General features: G+C 34.7%; 1 pseudogene; it reads right to left on the bottom strand.

Moving 5' to 3' along the window:
- Positions 1-685: 685 nt before the first annotated feature.
- On the bottom strand, positions 686-4,729 carry LOC107627205 (glycosyltransferase-like KOBITO 1; annotated as a pseudogene).
- Between the last annotated feature and the right edge of the window lie 3,005 nt (positions 4,730-7,734).

Raw genomic sequence — 7,734 nt, 5'->3', positions numbered from 1 at the left:
CGTGCCGGTTGCTCTATGGCCATGCTTTTAGTTACCAATGACCACGTTTTTTTTTGTCGCAACGCTTTTATCTATTGCCATGCTTTTAAGCGTGGCCGTATGCGAGAGGATATGGCTACGCTTTTAAAGCGTGCCAATAGCTAGATTCGGCTACGCTTTTAAAACGTGACAATAGCGAGAGATACGACTACGCTTTTAAGGTGTGGCAAAGTCGTGAGAGATATGGCTACGCTTTAAAAGCGTGCCAATAGCTAAAGATATAGCTACACTTTAAAACGTGACGAAAAATGGCTGCTGTACGGAATAGCTACCCTTTTAAAGCGTGGCTATAAGTTTGTTCAAATTCAATTGTTTTTTTTTAATCTTCATAATAAAATCTAACAAAATTCATACATAATGTAAAATTTAGACATATAAAACCTTCATAACAATTTTAATTACTATTAACAATATAAAACCTTCATAAACTTGTACACCAAATATAGTGGTTGATCACATGACAAGCACTAACAAAAAATCAAAGTGATAACAACTACCCATAAATTTGTAATACATGTATTATAATTCCAACAACTATTACATTATCTACATCCTTTAAAAAGTACAAAATACACATTAAAAACTACAAAATACCCTTCCCTCTTGTGATGTCTTGCTGGTCATCTGAGATATCATAGACCAACCCTTTTCATCTGTCCTTATCTATCTGCTTGTCCTCATCGATCGCCAAAATCTTGAAGCTTCCGGAGGAAACCTTGCTGCTGCTGAGGATTCTTGATGTAACCTTCTTCAAGCTGCTTCCAAAGAAAGCTGATGAACTGGGAACTGATGAAGACACAGTTCCAAAACCATTCAAACTCACATGCAATGTAAAATTACATTATTCTCTTGTTATTTAAGAGTTACTACTCTATTCAAAACTCTAATCAAATTTTTTTGACTATACAAGAAATCATGAACCGCATCTAGATATATTGATAACTCGCAAATTAATGATATGTATCCATAGTTCACATGATCATTATGTTTCTAATTTGGTATTTATAACTGATTACTAATTCACATTGGATCCAATCCAATTACTATCCTAATCTTATACATAGTTTAAAACTAGAAGTGATAAATTGAGTGAATAGAATTAATTGAAAGTAACAAAGTAAGGTAAAAGTATCATACTGGAGTTTCTTTGACAGCTCCTATGATTGAAACTGAAGCAGCCATGGCTGTGTTATTGTCCTTGTAGCAGCAGAGAGTAATTGTACTTACTATAGTGGAAATAATGAACACTATAATGAACACTCATGAGTTGGGAAAGCAGTCCCCACCACGCCCAAACCCTTTTTCCCTATTTTTTAGCAACTAGAATCTGTGACGATTGGTCAACCTTTAAGTTCAAACTATAGTAATCTAATTATATACTGCACGGGTAAGACAAATCCATTTTTTTTCCAATATTCAACCAAATGGCTAAGTGGACAGAAAAGAAAGTAAAAGAATAAGGTGGAAAAAGAGTTCATGAACTCACAGATCTGTCAAATTCCAACATGAAGCATCTTTTTACATCTTCTTTGGTAGGTTTGCAATCACAGTGATCACGTCTCGAAGTGAGGTCTGAGAATTTAGCATATGTGTAATGCAAAACAGCAGCCTCCTCTAACTTGATCTCACTAGCATAATTCAGGAGAACATCATGGAACTCATAAGTGAAAAAACATCAAGGGGAGACATAAATATAAAGAATCAACAGAACATACTTTGGGGATTTCATGTAGTTATGCCATCTGTGTGCACCATTTTTGGACGAAGATGATCTTGTATACGGGCAGCTGATTTACCATTTTCGTAAGTCAGAAAGTAGTTTGGATTCCCACATACAGAATCTTTGTAATTGCCAAAGTATGTATCTTTTGGAAGATGGTCATAATTCTTCTTAAACATTGATACCTGAATCAATAGATCAGGAGAAAATGAAGGAGATAGAAGTATCAATGCCAAAACATGCAACTGCATTTATAAGGAAACCAATACATGATTTGTCGGTTTCCTCTTTACAAAGTACTGCTCAATTAAAATTTAAGGATTACAAATTCAGTAATTTAAAATTCATTCCATTGCAGAATAATTGGTTGAACTGTTGAAATCAATCTATGCCTTTTAATTCTGGTCAATAATTGTTGTCCAGTAATGGCTACAAGGTTCATTGTTTCTTTAAGTTATGACTATTACAGGTGATTGTTAGCTATGCTAAAAGTTCAGGGTGTTCGTGAGTGTGAAAGTGGAAAGGGGTATGTGGAACCTATACAGTATACCAGTACTGTGTATAGTAAGATGTAATAGCTTCGTACCACAGATATTAAGACTAGGCATACGCACCAGAATAAAGACAGAAAGTGTAAAGAGCAGAAGTATAAAGGAGAGAGTTGAAGTGAGCATGAAGAAAGAATAGAGGAGGTGGAACTATGGAAGGCATCAGGGTGATACCATTCCAGTCTCTGGGAGTCTATTAATGGAAGAATGAAACACAGAAAAAGTAGGGAACAAGGTAGCATTAGAGAAGCTACCACTCTCCTAAGGTCCTGCCCAGTCTAAATTCTTCCTTCCCTCTTTTAATTCCCTTCACCTCTCTCATATACTTCTCAACTCTCTCTCCTATAAGAGAATCGTCCCTCACTCACGCCCTCCCCACTAACTTCTCTTCTGCTGTTTATAAAAGACGAGAGCTATTTTACGACTATCTTCTCTAACTAAATTAAGTGATTCTTTTCCCTCTACTAAGCCTTAAAAATAAAACCAAATAGAAAAATAGATCTTCATCATTCTAAAAGTCAAAATTCCTTTTGTTATTCACTGATTCTACAAACTCGGGTACTCCAAAGGGTTCTTTGTTAAGTAATAAGTAGAACAGAAACTTCTAGCAAAGGACTATGTACAGCTTCAGCAACTCACCTCACTAAAAGGTTCTTTAAGCGTGCGTTTGGTTGGTGTTTCTGGACACTAAAGACATGGACACGGTGGCACATGTCCACCGTTTGTTTGTTGAGACACAAATTTATGATGGACACGGTGGTACACAAGTATACACAAAATACATATTTTTAGTGTCTCTCCATTGAGCTGAGACATTGAGACACAACTTATAAGACACAAAATTTTACATTTTTATCCCTTATTTTTTTTTAAAACTCCAACTATGTCCCTAATTAATCTAACCCTAATCCCCTTTTTTCTCTCTTATTATCTTTTATATTCTGTGTTTCTAACCCCAAAATCCTTCCAACCTCCACGTTCCTTCCTCCATCCTCCTTCTTCCATGGCTATGTCTCTCCTCCACACCACCGCCATAGCCATTGCCTCTCCTCTCTTTCTCATCTCCTTCTCTCTTTCTCTCTTCGCATCACTACACACATCACTCTGCTTCTCCTTCCATTGTTGTGTCCCTCCATACCGCTGTCACGGACCGCCACCATTGACACCCCTTCTTTCTTTTTCATCCTCTTCTCTCTTTCTCTCTTCACACAGTTGCACCTATCACCACCATGAGTCATCATCTTCAGTCATATTTATTCATCTACATTCATCAGGTGTTGCCCAGATCTGTTCATCTCCACTATTACTTGAATCAATTTCATTAAGAACGGCAAAAAAAAACCAAGAAAGCCCAAAATAGTAGTCGATCATTCTTGAGATCTGTCTTCTCATTTTCGTTTATTTATTTATTTATTTCAACCTGTTTCATTTTTTTTAATGAGAAAATTGAATTGCTGAACTGATGAATAAATGAAAGTTGAAGATAGTATTTTGCGATGAAGTAAAAAAATTGCAGGTGGCAGTAGTGGTGGTGGTAGAAAGCTATGGTGGCGGCAGCGTTAATGTTGGTAGAAGATGATGGTAGATAATTAATAAGGATAAAATAGATATTTGAATTAAATTGTTGTGTCTTGTACACTGATGCCAAACACGTTAAAAAAAATTTATGTCTATCTGTGTCTATGTCTTTTGGTATAGTTGTGTATGTGTCTATATGTTCTGAACACAGTAACCAAACGAAGCCTAATATCATCTCGCTCAACACTGCTCTCCTAAAAACCATAGACACAAGCATTATTACACCACTGAAGTTCTTACCAGTTCCATGAAGGAAGCATGAACCAGCAAATTCTACTCACATAGTTGGGAAATATGACCATGTCTACATTTCTTGGAACCTCAAAAAGCAACTGACTCAAAGAATACTCTCAAGCACCCGCTAGGTGTATTAATTCATCCATATCAAGGTGAAGAATCTACTCCATACCAGCATCCTGATGTTTAAACGTGGAAAATATTGTGTTAATTATCTAAAGTAGACACCAAATGATAACAACTTTTATTAAACAGTGTGTGCTGCAAAACCATACCCTTGTCATGACAATAGCCATCTCCATATTGAGGGATTGCTTCACAAAAAGTTCGTAATTGCATGGTTTATAAAAGCAACCTGCTAGCCATGTCTCATTCCAAATTTGGCTGATGCAACCAACGATGTAAAGAATAATAATAACAAAACTATCTCAGAAGCTGAAGATTTAGGGTCTCTCAGAAATTGAAAATTTCAAGAACAATTTACAATTTGTAAACTAAAAGAAATAAACTCAACAGATAAGAGTTGTTAAGAAATTGGTAAAAACCTCTTTACTTATTGCTCTTCCAGCTCCTTTGTTCTATATACAACCTTGACACCCTGATGAAATAAGATAATCAAATAAAAATAATAATTTTTTATTAATATAATAGTATATAATTAAATGTTTTTATACTTAAAAATAAAATATTAACTAACTAAACAAGTATATTTCTGAACAAATTTATGATAAGTTTACAGATATTTTTTAGAAAAAACAACTAAATTTTTCCAAAATTTTGTATTAAATTTATGCCATCTCAGAAAATGAGGTTAAGGGCCCATCAGATCTTATGTTTTCTTAATACTTCTCTATTCACTGTTCTCATGCAACCCACTGTATCAGTACCAATAAACCATTAATTATGAATTATTATTATTTAATAACAAAGTGGGGCTTTAATTTGCATTTTACCGGCAATTGTCACCATAAGACAATTCCGATCCTCGAGCACTGTACCCAATTACACCAAGATTACACTAATAACCACTTTATAATCTTAGCTTTAAATGAAAAATTAAAAATAGTCATAATTCTCAAACATGCATTAATTCCATCAAACAACGACAGCAACAATCTTCAGCGTGTATAAATCATATCCACAGCTAAAATTTTAATTTAATCTTTAAAATTTTCTGATATTATAATTTTAAATAAATTAATTAATTTTATAAAATTTATACTAAATTTAAAAATTTTACAACTAAATTTTATAGTAATTTTATATTTTAAGTATTTAATTTACTTTTTTTTTTTAACTTTAAATGGCTATGTTCACTCTTAAATGGGCAAGATGAACAGCATGCTGAGAATCACAGTTCAAAAGAGACATCATCATCCAACAATTTACAAAATAATGTTACATCAACATAATTTATAAACATCAAAACTAACTGAAAAGTGACAGTTCTGGTAATAGGTTAACAAAATTACCTTAATTGCTTTAAAGAAAAGTATGAATTAAGTTAAAAAGCACATGACATTGCCAACAACCATGGGAAGTAGTTGCCCCCTAGATCCACCAATAGTAAAGTCTGAAGCAGCATGAACATTCAAAGCCTTTCCTCACAAAATGCAATAGAAGAAAACTTAGTGATTTCTCTGCCTTCACTGATGAAAATTAGTGATTTCTGCACCCCAAAACACATTAGCACATTAGCACATTTATCAGTATGACATTCTATCAGTATGGCATTCTAACTGTAAGTAATTCTCTGATAAAAATAAAAATAAAAAATAAGTGAAAAATAGACATTGTTATCTTTATGTAATTACCACAATTTTATTTTAATCCTATACACATAAATTCTATTTGAATCCAGTACACCGCATCCATTATATTTTAATCACCATAATTTTCAGCATCTAATGATAAAAAAAATGGAAAATTAAATTAATGTACTTTAAGTAATTACTAAAATGCTAAGATTCAGATCATAATTTATTTGTGCTAAAGAAAGGGGAAAACCCAAGTTTAGATAGTCTCCAGTGTCTTGTTCTCAACGCTAAGCACATATAATGTGAAAATTGAAATCAATTCATATGCAAGATTTGTGGTGGGACTCTTATTCTTCTATTATATCAGTTAAGATCATACAAATCTAATAAACTCAAGTCAACCTTGCTTTTAATTTGTTTAAAATTATTCTCTCTGAAGAACCAACTTAAATTAGTATTTGACTAGATGTGACAACTGAAATTTTGTAGAAATACATTTTTATCATGTCATTTTGTGTTGGTAATTTTTTTTAAATCATTAATACAAACTCGACCAAAAAGAAACAAAACGTTGATTCATGATTAATCCCTTTCAAAATAAAAATAAAATTAAACTTCAACTCTCAAAACCAGAATTCTATTTCAAATACAGAAGTATTAACCTAAACAACATAATACATAAGTAAGCATGAAATTTAGATTTCAAAATATCAAAGAGGCATATCAGAGAGCACTGGGCGTGCATTAACATAAATAATAACAAATAGCATAAAACCAAGCAAACCAAATGCACCAATTCGCAAAACTCAATATTAAAAGCACAAACAGTGGCAATCGGTAAGAATTGGTATCCAAATCCAGTAATAATAATCCAATAATTCAAGACAAAGACACCATGTTCATAACACCTGTTATACTAAACTCAGCAAACTACCTAGACAAATTTTCAAAATTATTACAAAAAAATTGAACTAAACGCACCACACTACACCACACAATTTGTTGAACAAGGGTATGTTTGAAGAAAGTTTTCTCCTCTTTTATTTTTTCATTTCCTCAAGCCAAAAGCCTATATTCTAAATATGTAAATAAAGAAACTAACATAGGACACGATAGCTCAAATGAACCTATAGTCACTACCGTCACAGAAACCAATTTAAAATAACCAAAATGAAGATACAGTGAGGCAGTAAGAGAAAATTACCGGAGCCAGCGGCAGTAATAGCTAGCCTATACTTCTTGTCCTGAACATCGGCGGCAGCAAAAACACCCTCAACACTGGTCTTCGTCGTCCCGGGCTTCGTCACAATGTAGCCATCAGATTTGCTAAGTGACCAGGTGAAATAGGAAAAGAAATAAAAGAAAGGAATAAGAAGAGGACTAACAAAGAAGCAAGAAGCAGGAAGCAGGAAGTAGGAAGGGAGCGGCGCGGAAGGTAGGAATCTGCAGCCACGAAAGGGAGTGGCGGCAAAGGGAGCATCCACGGCGGGTTTGCGACGGCAAGTGAGCAGAGAGAGTCACCGCCAGAGAGAGTCACTGCAGAAGGAGGTTAGGGGTGCGGGAAGAGGGATTGCCGGCGGAGGCATTGCCAGCACAGCGACGTTCTTCACGAACTGTCGTCTGAGTGTCGTCGTCGCGGTGAGGGCGAGGCACAATGAAGAACGGAGTGTCGTCGTCGCGTTGGGGCTTTTGAAGGAGGAGTTAGGGCAGGGCTTACGGGTCTTTCTTTGAACGACGAAGGAGCTTTTTTAATTTGAAGTTATAACTCAGAAGAGTGTACGAGCTTTTTAAATTTTTTTTTGGGAACCTTTTGGCCACCCTCTTGAAGCGTGCCAAAAAGCTTGTAGGAAATGGC

This window comes from Arachis ipaensis, chromosome B2 (genome assembly GCF_059453495.1).
Source record: "Arachis ipaensis isolate K30076 ecotype BB chromosome B2, ASM5945349v1, whole genome shotgun sequence".
Lineage (NCBI taxonomy): Eukaryota > Viridiplantae > Streptophyta > Magnoliopsida > Fabales > Fabaceae > Arachis > Arachis ipaensis.
This window is presented reverse-complemented; position numbering and strand designations above follow the sequence as displayed.